The sequence below is a fragment of the Mirounga leonina genome, unplaced genomic scaffold (genome assembly GCF_011800145.1).
Source record: "Mirounga leonina isolate KUSES-001 unplaced genomic scaffold, KU_Mleo_1.0 Mir_128, whole genome shotgun sequence".
Taxonomy (NCBI): domain Eukaryota; kingdom Metazoa; phylum Chordata; class Mammalia; order Carnivora; family Phocidae; genus Mirounga; species Mirounga leonina.
The window spans coordinates 19,302,957-19,327,653 of NW_023270320.1; the positions used below are offsets into that span (position 1 = coordinate 19,302,957).

Here is a 24,697-nt window from a genome sequence, read left to right on the forward strand (position 1 = left end):
TCATGACCCAAACCGAAACCAAGAGTCAGACCTTAACTGACTGAGCCACCCAGGTGCCCCGTCATTCAATAATTATTTATTGAATATCAACTCCAGTACATACCGAGCATAATGTTAAACCCCAGTTAAATAGCAAATGAGTAAGGCAGACATAGTCCCTGACTTGCTGGGTCTTATCTTTATAATGCAATAGATTTCTAATTGTAAAATAATGAATGTCTCTCCTTTTATTTATATGCTATTTTATAACTTGGTAAAGTTTGTATTTCTATTTAAAGAGATTCTATGCATTCTTCTTATTATTATTTTGGCTTTATCTAACATATTATTTTAAAATTTGAATGTAGGATTTTGTTTTGCTTTGATATAGTATCTTCTGTTTTCTGCTGCATTATAGGAAAGATATTGAGTAAAACACAGGCATTCACACATAGGTGTGTTTGTGGTGTGTATTGTGTGTTTGTGGATATCTTCTATTTAAATTCTTTAGGCTTTAATATTCTCTTGGGATTTTTAGATAATTATACAATAAGTTAAACATTTTTTCTCCCATTTTCCAATTGTTATAACTTATTAAGTACTTCACAGTTTATGGAATCGGCCGGAATTTTTAGAAAAATATTAAACTTAAAATAACTTAGCAATAAAATTGTCTGACCTTACAGGCCAGTTATTGGTCCATTTAGGTGTTTAATTCTTTCTGAACCCTTTTGATTGATATATTTGTTCCAGATATTCATCCATTCAATTTACCTAAATATTTGATCACGAGCTTTATATTTACTTATAGTTTATAAAATTTCTTTTTATTATTATAAATTCTTTCTCATTTCTGATATTACTTGATTTCTCTCTTTTGCTTAGAAAAATTGTTAATCTATTTTAAAGTTCTCAGCAACATTTGGTAGTTCCGGATATTGTTCTGAATATGCCAGAAATATGTTCTGGATAACATGAAGTGCAAAGGAATTCCTTGGAAAAATACAGAGTAGCTCAAATGAAAAGTTAGACAAGACTTCCAGGAGGACATGCATCAGGGCTGTAGTGTGGATAACAGAAATCGAAGGGCATTTCGAATTTCAGGTTCCTTCCCTTACCAGGGATGAGCTCCAACTTTTTTTCATCCTGTGTTACTCAATATTCAAATTATTGAAAAAGAGAGTCTTATCAATATAGTTTTATATTAATTATTATTGCTCTATAACAAATTACCTCCAAACTTAGTGGCTTAAAACCAATGTTTAGGGGTGGCTGGTGGCTCAGTAGGTTAAGCGTCTGCCTTTTTTTTTTTTTTAAAGATTTATTTACTTATTTGACAGAGAGAGACACAGCGAGAGAGGGAACACAAACAGCGGGGGTGGGAGAGGGAGAAGCAGGCTTCCCGCCAAGCAGGGAGCCTGATGCGGGTTTCGATCCCAGGACCCCGGGATCATGACCTGAGCCGAAGGCAGATGCTTAACCAACTGAGTCACCCAGGCACCCCAAGTGTCTGCCTTTGGCTCAGGTCATGATTCTAGGGCCCTGGGATTGAGCCTCACATCTGGCTCCCTGCTGGGTGAAGAGCCTGCTTCTCTGCCACCTCCCCCACTTGTGCTCTCTCTCACTATTTCTCTTTCTCAAACAAATAAAATCTTAAAAACAAAACAAAACCAATGTTTATTATCTCACAGTTTCTATGGGTCAGAAAACTGGGTTGCAGTCAAGATGTTGCCTGTGTCTACAGTCTCCTGCAGGCCAAGCTGGGCTGGAGGATCTGCCTCCAAGCTCGCCCACATGGCTCGGTGTTTGTTTGGTTTTGCCAATTTTAAACACAGTTTTATTCAAGACATTGCATTTTCCACTTATGATACAGTACTTGTAAGTTGCAATATTTCCTTTCCTTGTGTACATATTCCATATTCAAGTATCAAGAATGCCCAATTATTTACTACAGCACCTCGACTTTAAAATTACCATGGCATTTGCTACACATTTGGGCCCTTCAATATTTTGTGTGGAACAATGGTAAACCTATGCTTAGGTTGGCTGAATCAATCTCTCCCATGAAAGGCCCAAGGGAGACACCATCATTTGGAGGAGCTCCACCACCAGGGAAGCCCCAGACCTTCCTCCTGATATGCCTCCTGCACTCTGGGGTAGGTTGGTTGTGATGGGGCTGCAGTCTTTCTGCTGATGTTCATATTCTTTCTTCTCTGTAGTCTGATTCTTATCAAGCCATTTGATGATTTCATTACTCTTGTCAAGAATTTTTGGTTTGTCCTCAAAGTAGATCTTGCCTTGAAGTTTTTCATCTTTAATAGTTGCTTGCACGTTGAATGCACAGGATGCAAGCCAGTTCTTGGAAGGCAGAGACATTGGGAATGTCGCTGTCATCAATATCAAAAGTGACTTCCATTTGAGGAACCCTGTAGGGTGCAGGAGGTATGTCTGCATGTTCAAACTCGCCAAACAGGTTATTGTCCTTGGTCCTGGCACACTCACTTCCATAAACCTGAGTGAGCACACCAGGCTGGTTGTCAGCACAGATAGTGAAGGTCTGGATCCGCTTGGCCAGAAAGATGGTATTGAGTTTGATGAGGACAGCCATGACTGCCAGTGGTTATAATGCCAAGGGGAAGAGTGACATCCATGCGCAGCAAATGTTGAATATTTTTAGATTTGTCTCCATGGAGGATGGTTGCCTGGACCTCCCAGTTCCACAGATGGGTGTCTTCATGATATGACCACTGACTTCCCCTAGATCTAGTGTTGCAAGAAGAGCAAGCATAAAGTCACAGCACATTTTATGACCTGGTACCCCAATCTACACTATCACCTTTGCTCTATTCTAGAAACTGAAAATGAGTCTCTAGGTGCAATCCACACTCAAAGAGAGAAGATTTAGGCTTGACTTCTTGAAAGGAAAATCAGTAGAGAACTTATTTTAAGCCATCAGAAACGGATCAGAAGTACTGGGTAGCTGGTTAGAAAATGATATGGCGGGCGCCTGGGTGGCTCAGTTGGTTAAGCAACTGCCTTCGGCTCAGGTCATGATCCTGGAGTCCTGGGATCGAGTCCCGCATCGGGCTCCCTGCTCAGCGGGGAGTCTGCTTCTCCCTCTGACCCTCCTCCCTCTCATGTACTCTCTCTCATTCTCGCTCTCTCAAATAAATAAATAAATCTTTAAAAAAAAAAAAAGAAAATGATATGGCAATTTGGTAAATAAGTGGCACCAACATTTTGTGGAATGAGAGAAAACACAAACTAAAATGTTGTCACCAAGAAAGGGAAGAAAAGCTTTTGGATGGCAAAATGCACCATGCCCACTTTTCAAAGACAAAACCCTGCCTTATTTTGATATCTTGAGACGTGCTTTTAACTTTATTATTTTCTCTCACCTTTGTGGTTTGCTTTTATATTCTCTTTTCTAAACTGTTAAATTTAATAAATATTTCACTTAATTTGTATGATAAACATGGTTAGATTGTAACATTGCCTGCAAGAATAGCACGGGTCTTACCTCAGTTATTATTATCCTTTAAGCATAATATACTTAAAATGCAGTAATCTTAAGCACACAACTCAATGAATTGTTGCGTATGTACACTTCCTAACATATCACTTAGATTGGGATAAGGAAGATTTTTGGCTGCCTCTTCCCTATTTCCAGTCTGTATACCCCTCCCCCACTGAAGTTTCTGACATCGGCAAGCATAGATTAATTTTACAATATCTTGAACTTCACATAAATGAAGCATCTTTTACATTGTTTATTTCTAGCATTTGCATTCTTACAATTTTCTAGAAAGAAATAATAGATTGCTTCTTTCAGTTTTCAAGGTTTTGGGGCAGGATGCTCAAGCCTGTTTTTAATATTTTTTTTATTACCTTTTTAGTTGAAGAATGTGATTTTTAAATATAATGATACAGGGGCATCTGGGTGGCTCAGTCATCTAAGAATCTGCCTTTGACTCAGGTCATGATCTCAGAGTCCTGGGATGGAGCCCCACGTGGGGCTCCCTGCTTAGCATGGAGTCTATTCTTCCTGTCCCTCTCTTTCTGCCCCTCCCCTCTGCTCGTGCTCTCTCTTTCAAAAAAATAAATAAAATCTTTTAAAAAAATAAATATAATGACTCTTGAAATATATTGTACATCTTCAGAGAAAGGAAATTCTAACCTTCCTTTTATCCTCAAAGTCGTATCTTTATTAGCTTTGCTGAATTAAAGGTAGTGCATCACATTTCTTATAATGAGCTAATATCTCTAGCACGTGTCCCTTTACAAATAAGTGTATACCATTCAGCATCATTGATCCATCAGAAAGCAAACAATCATTTCCTAGGATAACATTCAATTTAAGTAAGAATGTGATTTCACTTTTAGCTTTATATAGTTCTAATGAACTTTTACTTCTTAGCCATATTAATTTTCAATGAATTTTTGTTACAATCCTAACAGATTTGCTGTATGGTAGCTATTCTTTCCATACTTTACTCAATCATAGACATTGCCCTAAAACTTTTTATCATTCCTTCAATCTAATTCTCTGGTTCACTGCACATTCCTTATATCTCTATTAAAATTTGAAAATGCAATTTGATAGACTAAGTCTTAGGCTTTTAAAATTACATCTGGCTTAATTTCTGTTTTGAAATTTATTATAATTTCTAAACATTTGTATGGGCATTATGTTGTCTAAACTTAAAGGAAAACTGAGATGCATGTCACCATCTGATTTATTCAGGATTTATTCTCATTCTAATTCCCAGCTGGGACACTCTAACTGGTCTAGAAAATTATTCTCAAAAATAGCAAGACGTAATTTTGGGAAACGATGAGGGGGAAATAGAGGTCATTTCTCTTCCATGGTTTCCTCCACCCTAATGAGCACACTGACAAAATAATATTAAGTTCAGACAATATTCTATTAGGCTTTTCTGAACCAGAGATGTGTACTATTGAAAGTAATACTTCCTTGTACAATAATTGAAACTTCCACTAGATACGTCTTGTGCACCATGGCAGTCTGGGCCCTGACTTTGGCTCTGGCTGCTACTGGAGCATTTAGCTCATGGCAGGCTTCACCCAGAATCTGGGCAACACCCACATTTGTCCAAAGCCCTCCTGTATCTCTTGCTTCCTCCTCTAGGGTTTTGTTGATGGTGTCACTTTTATTTTTTTAAGATTTATTTACTTATTTGAGAGAGAGACGGCAGGGGGAGGGGCAGAAGGAGAGGGACAGAGAGTCTTCAGCAGATTCTGTGCTCAGCGCAGAGCCCAAAGCAGGGCTTCAATGCACAACCCAGAGATCACAACCCCAGCCCAAACCAGAGTCTGATACTTAACCGACTGCACCACCCTGGTGCTCCTGACGGTGTCACTCTTAAAAGGGTGACCTGGAACTTTGGAGGGTCACTATTTAAAAAAGTAGAGTTATCCCTGACCAATGGCGGACAGAAACGGTGGATGAATGCTTTTATTCCTTTCTCCAAAGAGACCATTCTGAGACACATTTAATTAAGTTTCTTTACATCTGGCCTTGAGCACAAGTCACCTATAACATTGGCCAACTTAATAAAATTTCCTTGTACTTTTTTTTTTTTCCTCTTTCCTTTTTCCCTTTTCTGGGTCTTAACCTTGGATTAGTTAAAAAACAAAAACAATAATAAAAACCAAATGACTGACACGAGCGTTTGTATGAGGTTTTTTCTTGGAGGCAGGAAGGGAAGACAACTAAAATCGAGTAAATGTGCACATTTCAGTCCTCTCCTCTTCCACTGTTTCCAACCCTCCATGCACTTTTATCTGGCCTGGGTCAACTGGTTCTTCACTTGCTGAGCTAGGGAGGCATTTTTTCTGAGACATGACAGACTGTCAGCTATACTTCCCAGATCTTTGATCCTTCCCCTTTGCTCATGCACAATCCAGAGTAAACGGTAATGACAGGCTGTGCTATGTTCTGTGTCTCAAAACAGAACTAGCAGCAGGCGATTTCCTCAAGAAATCAGAGTGCTCGGAGTACCCAGCTTGTCATTTGCATCTAGATCTTCTCCAGAAACGTGGGGATATCAGTGGTGTCTGGTCCCTTTCTTGTTCACTCCGTGTTTGCATATGATCTGACTGAGTGTAGGCTATAATCCGTATTCCATGCCAGAAAATCCACAACCACTTTTGCCTTTTTGCTTTCTCATCCCTTCTTTGCAAACCACTAAATATTTCATTTGGGGGAAACCTAGAATATAAGTTTAAACAGATTTGTTTCCTTTGCATTTCTATTCTAATGAATGCATCTGTGATATTTTAAAAAATATTATATATTTCTCTTAAAACATTTTGTTTCAAGCTCACAATGTAATAGAACTCATTTTTCGACTTCAGCTCAGATGCCTCTGCTTGATGGTGACCTTTTCTTGACTGTATCCGTGAAGGACCTCGAACTTTTCACCTATGGAAAGATTCCCTTTGTTATTTTATTTTTTACTATTTTTTAAGATTTTATTTACTTATTTGTCAGAGAGAGAGAGCACAAGCAGGGAGAGAGGGAGGCAGAGGGAAAAGCAGGCTCCTGCTGAGCAAGAAGCCCGATGCGTGACTCGATCCCAGAGCCCTGGGATCATGACCTCGCCAAAGGCAGACATTTAACTGACTGAGCCACCCAGGCATCCCCCCTTTGTTTTGTTTTTTTTTTTTAAAGACTTTATTTATTTATTTAATTGACAGAGAGAGAGACAGCGAGAGAGAGAACACAAGCAGGAGGAGTGGGAGAGGGAGAAGCAGGCTTCCCGCTGAGCCGGGAGCCCGATGCGGGGCTCCATCCCAGGACCCCGGGATCATGACCCGAGCCGAAGGCAGACACCCAACGACTGAGCCACCCAGGCGCCCCCCGCTTTGTTATTTTAAACACCAGTTCAATAACATCAATAGCCTTCAATTTCCAGTCTATGCTTTCCTTCCTAAGAACACAGGCGTGCCCATTATACAGACTGCCATAATTGAATACTCTAAAAAAAATGGAGCCTCAGTAAGTGCTTGAAATGCTATCTTTATGCATATTATTTCCCTAACTTCGTAGAAAATAGAACAGAGGTCCATATGTACTTGGAGCCTCTAAATAGCTGATGTAAATATGCACTCTATGTATATTCTATGTGTGCATAGGTTCATCCTGAGGCCTTTAGAATTTACATTGACTTTGATTTGGGTTTTTCACTGTCTTATCTAGAAAGATCCAATAAGTTGGATAAGAGACAAGTCTCTATGTACTTTTTTAAAAATATATATTTTATTTGGGGCACCTGGGTGGCTCAGTCATTAAGCGTCTGCCTTCGGCTCAGGTCATGATCCCAGGGTCCTGCTCGGCGGGAGGCCGGCTTCTCCCTCTCCCACTCCCCCTGCTTGTGTTCCCTCTTTCGCTGTGTCTCTCTCTCTGTCAAATAAATAAATAAAAATTAAAAAAAATATATATATATTTTATTTATTTGAAAGAGAGAGAGCATGAGCAAGGGGGGAAAGGCAGAGGGAGAAACAGATTCCCCGCTGAAGAGGGAGTCCCACACTGGGCTCCATGCCAGGACCCTGAGATCATGGCCTGAGCTGAAGGCAGATGTTTAACCAACTGAGCCACCCAGAGACTCCTCTACTTTATGTACTTTTGAAAGCTAAGTTGTCTACAGTTCCTGTTTTGTTTATCATTAGAGGTGTTTTAAAGAGTTCTCAAATCTTGGCTTGAAGAGGACAAGGAAATATAAAATGGATCAAATGCTTTCAAAACAATGAATAGAATCCAAAGTTAAGAATTAGATTTTATGTATTTTTACTGTAGATGTATTTATTGGCCCTCTTACTGAGGCTTACAGATTATATATTCATGACATAATTAAAATTATCCTTAAATTTCTGTCAAATAAGGTCTTTATGAATAATTTGAATCTTTAATTAAAAACTAGCTGCAGCATTTAGTGATAAGATCATTTGGATCTGTTTATAAATTGTGTATCAAAGGTACATGTATTTTTTTGTATAATGAATTTAGCAAATATTGGGGGAAAGTAAATTTCCATAATCCTGACTTCTTTTTTTTTTTAAGGTTTTATTTACTTATTCATAAGAGACAGACAGAGAGAGGCAGGCTACCTGCTGAGCGGGGAGCCCGATGCGGGATTCCATCCCAGGACCCTGGGATCATGACCTGAGCCGAAGGCAGACCGCTTAACCATCTGAGCCACCCAGGCACCCCATAATCCTGACTTCTAACACCATATATTAGTTTTGCTTGGTTTTGAATATTTTATAAATGTAATCATGCATTTTTCTTTATGCTTAGGTTTTTTCATACATTATTATGTTTGTGAATTATTGAGGCATAATACTGTGGCTCATTTGTTCTAATTGATATATAGCATAGTATTCTATTGTATGAGTAAAAATTTATTTGTCCATTTTTCTATAAATTGACTTTTAGGTTGTTTTTCATACTGAGTTAATATAAATAATGTTGCTATGAACATTATTGTATATGTGTTTTGGTTTGTTCCCACTAAATAAAAGTATATATCAATGTTAATATTTTTAGGTGAATATGAAAGAATGGAATTTATAGATAATAGAGAATGCAAATATTCAGGACTAGTAAATAATGATAAGCAATCTTTCAAAGTATTTTTACCGATATATACTATCAGGAAATTAGTTTTCAGGTGCTCCTCGTTCTTATTAATTTGGTATTTTCTGCCTTTACCATTTTAGCCATTCTGTTATATGTGTGACTTTAATTTGCCTTTCTCTGATGATTAATGAATTTGAGTGACATTTTATATGTGTATTGGCTTTTGGGTATCCTCATCTGTAAAATGCCATTTGAGTTTTTTTGTCTATTTTTTTATGGGTTGAAATTTTGTCTTTGTGATTTACAGGAGATTTTTCTATAATTTTATGAGTCCTTTGCCAAATATATATAGCAAATATCTTCCTTAAGGATAGCAGTTGACTTTTCTTTTTCTCAGCTCTCTTTAGCATTATCCCTTTTGAAGAAATCTTTGCCTACGAGGTCTTGAGGGTATTATGTTTTCCTCTAAAGCTTTATTATTTCACTTAAACATTAGATCTACAAGACAGCTTGAACTGATTTTTATGTTTTGTGTAATAGAGATTTGGTTTGGTCTTTTCTATGTAGATATTTAATTAACCTAACACCACTTATTAAAAAGACATTCCCTTCCCAATAGCACTTCAATGTAACCTAGGTCACAAATCAAATGACCTTTTATGTATGAGTTTGCTTCTGCACTTTTGTTCTATTTTATTAGTCTTCTTCTTGTATTCTAATTGTCTTGCTAACCATACAACTTTCACTGTATTATTAGCTAATATCTCAAATATACAATCCATTCACAATGCAATTTATTTATTTTTCACAATAATAAATAGAATTTTCTATTTCAGAATGCTCAATAATTTAAATTTTTTATAACTTCTCATATTCAATTAGGTTTTCAAAGTTTTTGCCTCATAATGTAGCTGATGAAGACTCTATTCTTAGAGAAGACATGACAACTAAACAATTTTCTTATGAGTCTCTGGTTTTTAATTATCTTCAAAATATGTTTGCCTTGGTGAATTTTTTAGAACACTTGATTTTTCACTTAGTTAAAATTACATAATAGAACTCCAGGTATGCTTAATTAGAAATGTTATGTTAATTTCAATACTCCAAAAAGGAAATGATTCCACTACCAACCTCCCTGCATTAAGAAACTTAAACTTTTATCTCAAGATAACTCCTGATACAGCATTTAACACAAGAACCAAGTGAAACTGCTGGCTTCAATATGACCATAAAATACAAATGTAAATTTTAATTTTCTCTTGTTTTGGTTTCTTTTTTTCAAGTTGTTTTTTCTTTTTATTTTTTTTTTAAAGATGTTATTTATTTGTTTGAGAGAGAGACAGAGAGCACGAGTGGGGGTGGGGGTGGGTGGGGAAGGGCAGAGGGAGAGGGAGAAGCAGGCTCCCCGCTGAGCAGGGAGCCCAAGGTGGGACTCGATCCTAGGCCCCTGGGATCACAACCCGAGCTAAAGGCAGACGCCTAACCAACTGAGCCACCCAGGTGCCCCCTGGTTTCTTTTTTTAAGATGAAAAATAAATAGAACTTCTACTTCCAGTCATGATGAAGTAACAGGGACTAGATTTTTCTTTTTGCCCCAAAAAACCATAAAACTAGATAAAATATATGAAAACAATTTTCAGGAATGCCTGGGTGGCTCAGTCAGTTAAGCATCAAGCATTTGATTTCAGCTCAGGTCACGATCTCCAGGTCATGGGATCAAGTCTGGTGTCAGGATCCACACTGGGTTTAGGGCCTGCTTAAGATTCTCTCTTTTCCTTTCTTTCTTCCCCTCCTTATCCCTACCTGTGCACGTTCTTTCTCTTTAAAAAATAAATAAGAGAAAAAAAGAAGAAAGAAAATAATTTTCAGACATTAGACACAAAGAAGCACAAGACAATGATTCCTGAGAGAAGGGAATCTATAAGATAAACCCCACAACTGCTTCTGGCTGAAGTTCTGGGGGAAGCATGGACGGTTTAACCCAAAGCAGAGCCTATTGTGGAAACTGTAAATAATTCAGCAGACAATGAAGGAAACTGAGGTTGGGGAAGGAAGATAGGCAGTTGTTAATATTTTTTATTCTTTTCTTTGTATTTAAATATAGTTGAAACCTGCTCTTTAGTGCCAAGTCCTTGACCCATTAATAATTCCCTGTTGAAAATTTCCTTATTGCACAATCCTGCCTTCACTTTTGTTGAATGGCTCCCTTCCCACTTTGTTGTCTGCTTTTAACATTTTTGTGAAAGTTTCTGTAAAGAAAAATATAGAAAAATCTTTCAAAACTTTCATAAAATCTGTTATTTAGACCAAAGTCTGTCTTCACATAGTTATTAGAGTGCCTATTTGCTGTTTGATTGATTCTGCATGCAAATTGTTAATGTGATGATCTAAGTATAAAGAATCAAAAGTGAATCATAATTTTATTTCATGTTCATAGGAAATGACAATCTTGTATAGGATTGTATACTTTATACATTCCCTTTCCATTATCATCAAGAATGAGCAATTAGTAATTGAGAGAAATTGATTTGAAAAATGAATTGATCCAAGACAGTAGAAGAATCTGGATTTCCTCCTTCATAGTTTTATTAAGATGGAAATTTGCAGCATAATTCTACTTTCTGTTATTTCATCAATTGATTCAAAATTTAATATTCATTTATGTTTTTAGCTTTAATAAAATATAGATTATGTTAAGAATAAATTAGTAGAAGTGTCATAGGAATGAAGTTCAAGATGGTGGCATTGGAAGATCCTAAATTCACCTCTTCCAATGAACACAACAAATTTACAACTACATATAGAATAATTTTCTCTGTTAAAAAACCTGAAAACCAGATAAACAGAGCCTCCACAACAAAGGATAAAAGAGCAGTATTCAAAATGGGTAGGAAAGGCAGAGACATAATCTTGCAAAATAAAACAAATACCACCCCAGGCATAGCAATTCACAATCAGGAGGGATCTCAAAAATACAGAACTTTTCCTTGAGACACAGGAGTCTTTGCTCTACATCAGGCACCCCAACCCCTAGATCTTACATAGGAGAGATGAGCCTCCAAAATGCATGGCTTTGAAAACCAATGGAGGTTATGTCCAGTAAAACCATGGAACTGTAAGGACTGGAGAACTGCTCTTTTTAAAATTTTATTTTATTTTTAATTTTTTAGTTGGGGAGTGGAGAGAGAGAAAGAGGGGGGGCAGAGGAAGAGAGAGAGAATCTTAAGGAGGCTCCATGCCCAGCACAGAGCCCAACATGGGGCTCTGTCTCATAACCTTGAGATGATGAACTGAGCCAAAATCAAGAGTCAGATGCTTAACCGACTGAACCACACAGGCACCTCAGAGAACCTGTTCTTAAAGGGCTTGCACAAAGATTCACTTGCCCTAGCACCTAGTGCCAAAACACCATTTTGAAAAGTGCCTAGACCATATGTGAAAGAGATCCACTTACTAGTTTGTTTGTTTTTTTTTTTAAAGATTTTATTTATTTATTTGAGACAAAGAGAATGAGAGAGACGGAGAGCACATGAGAGGGGGGAGGGTCAGAGGGAGAAGCAGGCTCCCCGCTGAGCAGGGAGCCCGATGCGGGACTCAATCCAGGGACTCCAGGACCATGACCTGAGCCGAAGGCAGTCGCTTAACCAACTGAGCCACCCAGGCGCCCTCCACTTACTAGTTTTAAAGGACCTTCTAGAGAGGCAGAAATTTGTTGTGATGTTCTCCAGGGACAGAGACAGTGGTAGGAGCCATTTTTGCAATTTCATTCTAATGTGCTCATGTTGGTGCTGGCAGGTGCCATTTTGGAACTCTAACTTGTTAGTGCCAGAAGGCATACCCCACTGAAGGCTCTTCCCACCTCTGAGCCACAGCCATGCATCAGCCAGGCTAGGCAAGAGCCCTGCCCTCCTGTGTGCTACCGTCATCACCACAGCAGACCCAGGTGAGAGCCTATCCTGAACCCACACTGCAGCTACAGTCTCATCAAAGAAGACAGGCATGCACAGATTACAAAGGGAGCACTGTTGAGTGTCTAAGACATAGCACTTAGAGCCCCATGAGACATCTCCTACACAGGGTACTCATTCAAGAATGGTAGAGGTAGCTGATTTGCCTAATACATAGAAATCAACACAGAGAGACAGACAAAATGAGGAGACAGAGCAATATATTCCAAATGAAAGAATAAAACAAAACCTCAGAAAAAGACCTTAATAAAACAGAGATGAGCAATCTACCTGATAAGGAGTTCAAAGTAATTGTTATCAAGATGCTCACTGAAGTTTGGAGAACTGCGAACTTCAATAAAGAGATAGAAAATATAAGAAAGTACCAAACAGAAGTTACAGACTTCAAGAATACAATAACCTGAACTAGAAGGTACATTAATGGGCCTCAACAGCAAACTGGATGAAGCAGAAGAAAGGATCAGTGAGTTGGAAAACAAAACAATGGAACTCACCCAGACAAAACAGCAAAAAGAAAAAAATAATTTTAAAAAGTGAAGATATCTTAAGGGACCTTTGGAACAACATCAACAGAGAACATTCACATTATAGGGATCCAGAAGATAAAGGGCCAGAAAACATAGTTGAAAAAACAATGGCAGAAAATTTTTCTGATCTGGGGAGGAAATGGATCCAGGAAGCCCATAGAGTTCCAAGTAAGATGAACTACAGAGATCCATACCAAGATACATTATAATTAAAATGGTAAAAGTCAAAGATAAAGGGAGAATCTTAAAAGCAGTAAGAGAAAAAAATAATTTGTTACATATAAGGGAAACCTCATGAGGCTATCAGCGGATTTTTCACAGAAACTTTGCAGGCCAGAAGAGAGTGGCCCTGAAAACTATGACACTGATGAAAGAAATTTAAGAATACACAAACAAATGGAAAGATATTCCATGCTTATGGATTGGAAAATTTAATATTGTTAAAGTATCCATACTACCCATCTACAGACTTGATGCAATACCTACACAAATCCCAATGGCATTTTCCACAGAACTAGAACAAAGAATCCTAAAGTTTGCATGGAATCAGATAAGATCCCAAATAGCCAAAGCAATCCTGAGGCAGAACAAAGGGGGAGATCTCACAATCCTTGATTTCAAACTATACTACACAGCTATTGTAATAATACCAGTATGGCATTGGCATAAAAACACACACAAAGATCAAATGAATGGAACTGAGAGCCCAATAATAAATCCACACATATGTGGACAATTAATTTATAACAAAGGAACCAAGAACATATAATGGAGAAAGGACAGGCTCTTCAATAAATGGTGCTGGGAAAACTGGACAGCCACACGCAAAAGAATAAAGCTAGACTACTATCTTACACCATACATAAAAATTAACTCAAAATGGATTAAAGACTTGTATGTAAGACCTGAAACCATGATATTCCTAAAAGAAAAGAAGGGGATAAGCAATCTGACTTCAGTTTTAGTGTTGTGTTTGTGAATCTGGTTCTAAAGTCAAGGAAAACAAAATTAAAAAATAAATAAATGTGACTATATCAAACTTACACTAAAAAGCTTCTGCACAGTGAAGGAAACCATTGACAAAATGAAAAAGCAACCTACTGAATGGGAGAAGATATTTGCAAATCATATATTGGGTAAGGGGTTAATATCCAAAATATATAAAGAACTCAAGCAATTCAACAATAAAGAAAGCAAAAAACCAGTTTAGAAAATGGGCAGCGAATTTCAAAATACATTTTTCCAAAGAAGACATACTGATAGCAACAGACAAATGAAAATATGTTTAACAGCACCATTATGGAAATGCAAACCAAAAGCACAATGAAATACCACATTACACCTGTTAGAATGGCTACTATGAAAGGGCAAGTAATAACACATGTTGGAAAGGATGAAGAGAAAAAAGAACATTCATGCACTGTCGGTGGAAAGGTGAATTTGTGTAACCACTATGGAAAACTGTATTAAAAAATTAAAAATAGATCTACCATATGATCTAGCGATTCTACTTGTGGGTGTTTATTCAAAGAATACAAGAACACAAACCTGAAAATATATATGCACCCCTATGTTCATTGCAGCATTATTTACAACAGCTAAGAAATTGAAACAACCTTAGTGTCCAAGTGTCCATCAATGGATGAATGAAGACAAGGTATACACAATGGCATACTACTCAGCCATAAAGAAGAATAAAATCTTACCACTTGTGACAACATGGATGGATCTTGAGGGTATTATGTTAAGTGAAATAAGTCAGATGAAGAAGACAAATACCATATGATTTCACTCGTATATGGAATCTAAAGAACAAACAAACAAAGCAATATAAAAGCAAACTCATAGATACATAAAATGAATTTATATTTACAACAAGGAAGGGAGTTTAGGGGTGGGCATAATGGTCAAGAGGGTTAACTGTATGCTGTTGAATGGTAACTAGACTTCTTTGGTACCACTTTGTAGCATATACAGATGTTGATTTATAATGTACACCTGAAACTTACATAATGTCATATACTAATTTTACTTTAATAATAATAATAATAAAACAATGAATGAATCTAAGCAAATGGATATATTTTTTCACATTAAATGATGCCAGTTAATTGGTCCATGTTTCCTGTCTGCAGAATGCTGAACTCCAACTGGCATTACATCAAAATGAAGAAATATTTTATTTCTTATGAAGAAGAAAATGAAAAATAAGTGTTATTGAATTCAACAGGAGATATGGCAGCAATTGAAATAAATGAATAAATAACAACAACTAATTATCTTAGTAATTCTGAATGAAAACATTGGCCTCAGTGGCCCTTCAAGGTAGGAAGAAAGCCCAGGTCTCTCCCAGTATATGGTAGTCCATGTTATGGTACATGCCAGCCTATGAAATGCGCATATAGACTTGAACAAAGGAGCAAGTCTGAGTTTCCCAATCATTAGATTTGTCATTATGGTACACTTCAGTAAGTAGAGTAGAATCATAATCTTTTCACCTCACTAAAAGGCATTTTCTGCTGAGCACAATGCAACTATATTTAAAAGAGATGATGATACTTATGGGCTCAATCTCCCTAAGTTTTGGCAAATGGTTCTCCTAATGGATGGGCATGGACTGGGAGCAGGAAATAAGATCATTTTAAGAATTAATACTGATTAAATTTCAGAGTCATGAGTAGGCAACAAATCTGGACCTCTTACCTCCTTCCTGCTTAAATTTTTATCATTATTAAAGCAAAAAATTGCTCTCATCTCTTCTCTGGGAGGTTTACTGATGAAGCAAATTTTATAAATTTGTCGTCCAAAATGTTCATTGGATATATTTGCTAGGACAAGAGTTAAGAAAAGGAAAACACAAAGTGAAATTTTTCTCATTATCCTGAATCCTTTTATAATAACAATGATATATGTATATTTAAAACTGTTCACATCCAATGTAGTATTTTGAAGTGACCTAATGGGAAAAAAATTCTATTGTACAGTCTACTTCTAAACTCTTGATGATGATAATTTTAAACTTTAAATAAGGATATGGGGCGCCTGGGTGGCTCAGTCGGTTGAGTGATTGCCTTCGGCTCAGGTCATGATCTCAGGGTCCTGGGATCGGGTCCTGCATCGGGCTCCCTGCTCAGTGAAGAGCCTGCTTCTTCCCCCCCTTCTCCCATCCCCCACTCGTGTGCTCACTTTCTCTCTTTCTCTATCTCAAATAAATAAATAAAATCTTTTTTTTTTTAAAGATTTTATTTATTTGAGACAGAGAGAATGAGAGACAGAGAGCATGAGAGGGAGGAGGGTCAGAGGGAGAAGCAGACCCCCCGCCGAGCAGGGAGCCTGATGCGGGACTCGATCCCGGGACTCCAGGATCATGACCCCAGCCGAAGGCAGTCGCTCAACCAACTGAGCCACCCAGGCGCCCTAAATAAATAAAATCTTAAATAAATAAATAAGAATATGAAAAAACAGAGACACTATCTCTATAGGCATCAGTTTCCTCATCTTTAAAACAGAGGTGTTAACAATATCATCACAGAGTTTTAGGAGGAGTTCTTTAGGACCTTGCCTTTAGAGAGCTTATAGCATGTAGTTCCTGGATTTGGTAAGTCTTTTCAAATGTCTGCTGTTCGGGAAAAGAAAAAGAAAAAGATCAGAAGACAAAGCAAGAATTAATAAACTCATATACATTCTTATCATATGGAAAAGTCTCTAGACTGGGGAGCAAGTTTTCTAGAACTCTCTCCTTGGAAGTGTGACAAGGACTTTGGGAAACAAGATTTCATCAGAGCGAATCTTCCTTGATCCTACAGTCACCCCCTGAGGTTCTAGATTTACTTCACAAAGAACCCCATAGATAAAAGCATGGTTTGGGGAACAGGACACTGGTGACTCCAGAACCTACTTCCAAATCATTAACTTCCAAATTGCTGTGAGGATTTTAGTGAAGCTTCCTTCCTATCACATCCTTCATCAGAAATGCAATGAAAGATTAAAGCTCTCTTCCTGTATGTTAGGCCAGAGGCTGGCAAAGTCACAGAGAAATGCATTTGAGCAATTAAATTCAAGTCTCAGATGGCCTGAAACTCTACCCTTTCCTAGGTCACGGCGGTTGTCCTAGACCCCCATTTGTAGATATCCTTTGAGGGGCATTTAAAAATGATGGCCAGACCAGAGAACAAGGCTTCTTGCCCTGGTGTATGTAGAAGTAAATAAGTCTAAGGAGTATCCCAAATTGCCCCAGAAAAAATGTATTACTACTCTGTGAGGTCAGAGGAGCACAGAAGGAGGAGGAATAATGGGAACCAGCTTACGAGAAGAATTTTGTTACACTGCCCCTGAGGACCCAGATATGTGACCACACTGTTTTGGTAAGCTGGCAGGGAACAGAACAACTTGAGCAGATGAGTTGCAGAGGGAGACTGAGTCCAAGACCTGGGCCTCTGGCAAGGAGAGAAAGTGCTCTCAAAGAGATGCACAGTGTAGACAGAGGGGTCGAAGTGAGCTTAGAGGTGAAGCCAGTGGAGTCTCAAACTTTAGAAATGTTTCAGAAGAAGGGATTAAAAAAGCACTTGGGATCATAGCAGACAAGAAGCCCAGCTCTAAAACAGAATTTCTACAAGTGAAAGTTAAGCTGGGTCATGGAATCCTCTATTTACTGAGGATAGCAGCTTCAGTGTTGCTTGATCTCCTGAGCAGGGATATTTACTGGTGTGACTATCAGCATCTCATGAGAGGGCAGGCATCCTGACACAGCTTAGAAAAATCCAGATGCATATGTTCAGAGAAACCTCACCGCTTTAGGAATCAACACTGAGTCTTAGGAAAAGAGAGTATGAAGGATTTTTAAAAAAGCAAGAAATACTAAAAATGGTATAAAAAAAATAAAGTTACAAAATTGCTAAGGATGGCCCCTATAATAGTTATACTTAATAGCGAACAATCAAGATTAAAACATAAAGAAAGAAAAGAGAAAAAGGGTCTATCGACCATAAGCACAAAGAAGAAGAGGTGGCACTATTCTCCCATCTGGAATAGGGCAGGAAACTCTTATCGTCTAAGTATTTTTTTTTTTCCTGTTAGCCCAAATGAGAAAGATGGTAAGTGCAATGCTAATGGTTCATCTTGGACATGAATTGGCTGTGCTCTCAGCTAGTTTGTGGCTTCCATTAGAGTCAAAGTCAGCAGAGTAGGATTGAGTTCTACCCAAAGAGAATGCATGCAGTAAGCTAAGAACTGCATCCTACCCCAAACTGGGACCACTCCATGTTAAATGGCCCATCTACCACAAGGATGTTACATAAGATTGCAAGGCCTAAAATCTCACTGGTTTACCGACCCTTAAACCAGATCAGAATTGCTTTAGCTTCCTGACTGATTAAACCTAGTCCAAAGTTATCTTTATAACTTATTCATCTAAGACCTAGCATTCTAAATCAAACATACTTAATAAATGAGTCTAATCATATTCACTAAGATTCTCATTTTACCTTTCCTAAAGAATAGGGAATTGATAATATTCTTCAAGAAATTCAAAGTGCCTATTCTGGGAATGAGCTAAAAGAAATGTATCTGAGAGTTCACAACAGAACATAAAACAGCATTCCCTCCAAAGCAGGACCTGTGGAATCCCACTCTTAAAAAAAATTCAAATTTTAACATATACTAATCAATTTATGTCCTGCTATATTTTGCTTAAAATGTTAAAAAAATTATTTTTTCTAACGTGCATACCACGTTTGTTACAATAAAAAAAAGTAAAGTGAATGTCGATGGTTCAGTGGTTGGCATCTTCCTAAAGAAAAACCGAAGTAAACCAGTGGTTTTATTTGGTTGAGTAGAAGCTGGAGAAAGTAAATGACCACATAATAAAGGTAAACAGCAAAAACTTATAAAAAAGACAGAATGTTGTAACAAAAACAGAAACCTTGGCATACGTATTTAGTTAACATATACTTATTGTACGACTAATATATCTCAAATTTTGTTGGGCCCTGCCCAAAAAGTAACATTTTGGGGTTAAAATGCACATTAGGGAAAATATATGAACATTAGCAAAAAAAGAAAATTAAAATATAGCAGTAAGAGTCCTGTAGCACAGGGATACGGAGTTTGTCACTAGAACATTTAATAGGGACACTGCGCTCAGACTGCTTTGTGGAGAAAAGAGTACTAATTAATAAGCAGAATTAAATAAAAAGACATTACAGAATAAAAAACTTATTTCTGTGTGGAGGGAAAGACAAAAACAAAATAAGGTGGCAATAGAAAATTTAAAAAAAGTTTAAGAAAAGGCAAATAATTGAATATGAGATGAGAACAGGAGAAAAATATACACAAATATTTTTTTAATGATTTTGCATCGAGGAAAAAAACCTAATTCTGATACCATGACACTGTATTAGACATCAAAGAATGGGGAGGAAGCACATAGACCTTAGGGCCCAATGGCTTTGGTTCATGTCTTAATAAGAGGGACGGGAGAACTAGCATCCCAGGACTTTAGCACTTCAGTTTCCTTATGTGAAAATGAAGAATAATAGTACCAGAATTCTGGGCATCTCCAAGGATGAGCATAGAGCTGTCCAAGTCCACTTCCGACTCATGTTCAAACTTTTTAAATTTTAACTGTTCGTTACCATATTTCTGTACCTTTTGTACCATTTATAAAACAGAAAAATCCAAGAATAACCACCAAAATACTATTTGCATCATTCCATGAAATGAATATTGCTTCAAAGAAACACTTCCATTTTCAAATATTCCAACCCAACCCAAACTTTTATGTAATCCTGTAAAACTTGACAACTTTTTAACCTGATTTCATCACCAAAATTTGATCTTTGGAAATGATACCAATAGATTAACTAACAATTATTTAATTATTAACTATATATAGTTGTTACTCTATCCAACCAGCTTCCAACAGAAGAACATTTTGTGGAGGTTTTAATTCAATCTTTCATTATATTTGATCATTAATATCATTATTATCAATTCAATTTAGTAGTACCAATTACACCAATATTATGATAAAAGACAGTTGCATTATGAGTTAGAAGATAATTAGAAAATTAGTTTTAAATATAATAGCCTTTGCTCAGCCTTTCCAACAAAAGCAGCCCTTGCCCTCATGCGAAATGTCACGGCTTAGGGTATAAATCAAAAGCGAAATTTCAGCTAATTTTGGATTCTAAATCTCTGATGGGAATATTATCTCATGCAATCAGGTTGTACTGATAAGGGTTCTCAATGGGCCTTATCTTTAAGTAATGCCCATTTCTCCTCACTGGTAAAATTCTTATCAATTTCCAATTCCAAATAACTGCAGAATTGAGTACATATGAATTTTGTTTATGAGTGGAACTTGGTAGTTTGAGAGCACCCATGCAAATTACACTGTCCAATTATGAATTTTCATAGGCTAGAGGGACCATAAGTCTCTCATAAAATCAGTCCTTGTGCTTCTGCTGCCATGATCCCAGGCCATTACCCTTAGGCAGATGAAGCAACATTAGAATTATTCCAAGTGTTTATATACAAGGTGTTGTCAGGGTCATTGACACGAAACATACAGATGACTCCAGATTAAATGCTTCTTAAATCAGCTGAGGCCCATGCTAGATCTTTAGCTCAAAACAAATGAAGTGATTGTAAGCAGTTAGCTAGACCCTTAAGGGCATCAGTAAATAAAGCTAAGAGATAACATCATTCTATTTTTTTTAATACAACTTTGGCTTTTATTCTCATTGTTTAATCACAAAAATAATATTAATATATTGGTTTCTAATGTCTTATTATATATGTTTCATGACTGATTCTATCAACTGTTTACAAGACTAATAAGAGATAACATAATTTTCTTGTTCTCAGCCTCTCACAAGACACTAAGTTAACATAGGCTTCTCTTTTTTGTTTTGTTTTGTTTTAAGAAAGAGAGGGAGAGAGTGTGGGGAAGATGGAGAAGGAGAGAGAGAATCTTAAGCAGGCTCCCCCTCAAGCGTGGAACCCCAATGTGGGGCTCAATCTCACAATCCTGAGATCATGACCTGAGTCGAAATCAAGAGACAGACGTTTAATGGACTGAGCCACCCAGGCACCCCTAGGCTTTTCCTTTTTTGAATGATCATTTACTGGTTTCCTTTCCAACATCAGTCATTTCCCCTTCTTTCCATTTATCATAATTTTCACCCGGAGCCTCTGGGGAATGCCATCAGCTTCCATCAAAGGATGACCCACAGAGCTGGTGGCAATGTGAGTCTGGCTAATCCGGCTCAAGTACAAATTTATCAGACTACTTCATCTCTTGACTAGAAGAGGGGCAGAAACCATTGATCCTAGCTTAACCAGGTGAGGGAAACACACAACCTATCCCATCACCCCCTTAAGAATTGGGATAGTAAAATTTTGAGGAAGTGCCAAGAGTAATATTTAGCAACCAATCCTTCATCTGGAACCCATAAACACAATCCAGATCTTAGTACTCTAGGATCAGGGAGATAGAAAAATAAAGTAGGAAAGAAGCTTATGTAAGTTCCTGTGCCATCTGCTATCCCTTCTACCTTATCCTCCCCACAATATTTCAACAATCCAATATTCTAACAATCCAATTCAATATTTCAACAATCCAATAATGATCCCTCTTTATTTCCATGCATATGAAGTTTTAACACACATTCATCCAATTGTGCAAGCCATTTCTTCAGTCTTTCCTTGTTAGGGTTACTGTGGAGCATGAAATCATCCACAATACCTGACTTGCTAAAATGTAATATGGAGGCCGCTGAGGGCAGGGAAGGTTTGGAGAAGGGCATGGGCTTTGGAATTTCGAGGCCTGCGTGACAACTCTGTCCTAGGAATGCCATGGGAAGTTGCTTTCCTGAAGCTTTCTTAGCCCAAACAGCCGCCCTGTGATCTAAGAGGTGTCTGCATTGTCCCCTAGGCTATGTTTAGCCGAACTCGTACAACATGCAGATTGGCATGTCATATCTTTCCTGTAAATTGATCCTCCCAGGTCCAGTAAGACCCCTTGTCACACATCACGTGCTTAAGAAACAGGCGAAAAACGTTCATGATTGGTGATTATCCTGAAGGACCAATAAAAGTGGGAGCAAAGAAGAGCAAATGATCTGTGTCTCTGAGTGCTGATTCCCTTGCCTTCTCCTCTCTTTCACAGCAAAGTCTGGAGTCATCTTTCATCCATTGGTACAGGGATTGCTGGCCACTACCGGCATTTCCTTACCCTGATGTTTTTGCAAGTAGGTGTTTTAACTACTTCTTTATGGATGGAGAGATATATGATAAGCCCATTGTATATGATGCTCCTTGGGCCATTGTAATATTGCACCTATGGTAAAATTGTTTCTACCATCAAATAATATATAAGCAGAGGATCCAAACTGAACAATATTTTCTGTGATAATTCTTTTCCTTTAAGATTTTATTTATTTATTTTAGAGAGCAAGCAAGCAGAGGGAGGAGCAGAGGGAGAGGGAAAAGCAGACTCCATGCAGAGCCTGATTCAGGGCTTGATCCCATGACCCTGAGATCATGACCTGAGCTGAAATCAAGAGTCAGATGCTTAACCCACAGAGCCATCCAGGCACCCCTCTGTGATAATTCTTTTAGAAAGTTAAAACTTAATTACTAGGCATGCAAACCCAAAATAAGAATGAGAATTGGTTCCAGTCAAGACCCACTGATACAGACACCGAGCTAGAGGCAACAGTCAGTGCATTCCACCTACTAGCTGTGGTCCACTTCCACTTAGGCCCCACTAAGCAGATAGATCTCTTTAGTTGCTTTTAGTTTCTGATGGTCTTGTTGACAAGCAGAAATGCTATTAGTCACTTTTCAAGTTTCTGAGGATGACAGTAGGCTGCATCTTTATTGTGCCTTTTTAAAATTTTGCATTACTTGCATCCTTCCACAACCACTCATCTTGTGCAGCAAATGATCAAAGACAACACAGGAAAAAATTATAAAAAATTATGATTAGTTATTCTAACAACGTTAATGAGACATCACTGACATATAATGAATTAGAAATATATAAACTGTAAAATGTGATGTTTGACCTGTCCAGAGCCATGAAACAATCATCACAATGAGGATAAAGAACATATCCATCATCTTTCAGAATGTCCACATGCCCCTTGGCAATCCCTCCTTTCTGCCCTTTTCCATACTCCCTCTGTGGTTACCAGGCAACAGTGATCTGCTTTGTGTCACTAAGTTTGACTAACATTTTCTCAAATTTTATATAAATGGAATTATATACTATATGCTCTTTTTTTAAAGGCTTCTTTTACTCAGCATAATTATTTTGAGTTTCATTCATGTTTAAGAATATTGTAGCTTTTCTTGGCTCTTGACTCACTGATATATTTTAGAAATACATGCTACCAAAAATGTCTATTAGTACTTTAATTAGAATCTCATTAAATCTATGGATCTACTTGTGAGTTGAAGATACTATGCCTTTCTACCCATAAGTATTGTATGTTTCTCCATTCATTTATTTAGAACTTATTTAGTGCCTTTAACTCAAGGTTTCATTTTCTCCATAGCTGATTATATACATCTCATTAGATTCATTCCTAAGTAGCATGTCAGAGTTTTTGCAACCATAAATAAAATCTTTAGTACAGCATTTATCATTATGTTCTCTGTGTATAAAAATGAAATTAATTTTTGTATACTGAATTTATATTCAACAATTTACTAAATTTTCTTGTTGATTCTATCTCTTTGGGCTTTCTTTTTTTTTTTTTTTAAGATTTATTTATTTATTTTAGAGAGAGAGAGAGCACAAACAGGAGGGGCAGAGGGGGAGAATCCTAAGCAGACTCTGCACTGAGAGCAAAGCCCATCGGCGGACTTGATCTCACAACCCCGAGACCAGGACTTGAGCCGACCGACACCAAGAGTCGGATGCTCAACCGACTGTGCCACCCAGGTGCTCCTCTCTTTGGATTTTCTATGCAAAAAAAACTTACTATTTGTGGACAATGATAATTTTGTTACCTTTAAAATAATTTAGAATATATACATTTATCCTGTTTTGGGGGCCATCAATGTCTACAAGTACAATAATGAATATAAGTGTTTGTAGGGGGCATCCTTATTTGTTCTTGATATCAAGGAGAATGCTTTTAACATTTCACAATTATATTTTCTCTAAGTCTTTGGTAGATATTTTTGATAAAATGAAGGAGATTCAACTCTGCATCTAGTTTGCCAACAGTCTTTATCATAAATGCTTTGAATGGTATCAGATGCTCTTATTCTGGGTCTACCGAGAAAATAATATGATTTATCAGTTTAATTTTTAATTTGATTAACTAGTTTAATAAATTTTTTCTTCATATATGACCTTGCAATCTTAGAGTAAGCCAAACTTTTTTCCCTAATAATTTATTTTATTTGTCATTAGGTTGCTGAATTAGTTTGCTAATATTTTGGGAGTGGTAAAGTTTTGTTAGATGTGACAACAAAAGTATGATTCATAAAGTAACAAATTGTTAAAGTGGACTTCATCAAAATTAGACATGTTTGCTCTTCGAAAGACACTGTTAGGAAAATATAAAGACAACTTACTGACTAAGAAAAGCACTCAAAAGATG

General features: G+C 37.3%; 1 pseudogene; it reads right to left on the bottom strand.

The window, feature by feature from the left end:
* Positions 1 to 1,839: 1,839 nt before the first annotated feature.
* Positions 1,840 to 24,697, bottom strand: part of LOC118009799 — a 30,669-nt pseudogene continuing 7,811 nt past the window's right edge.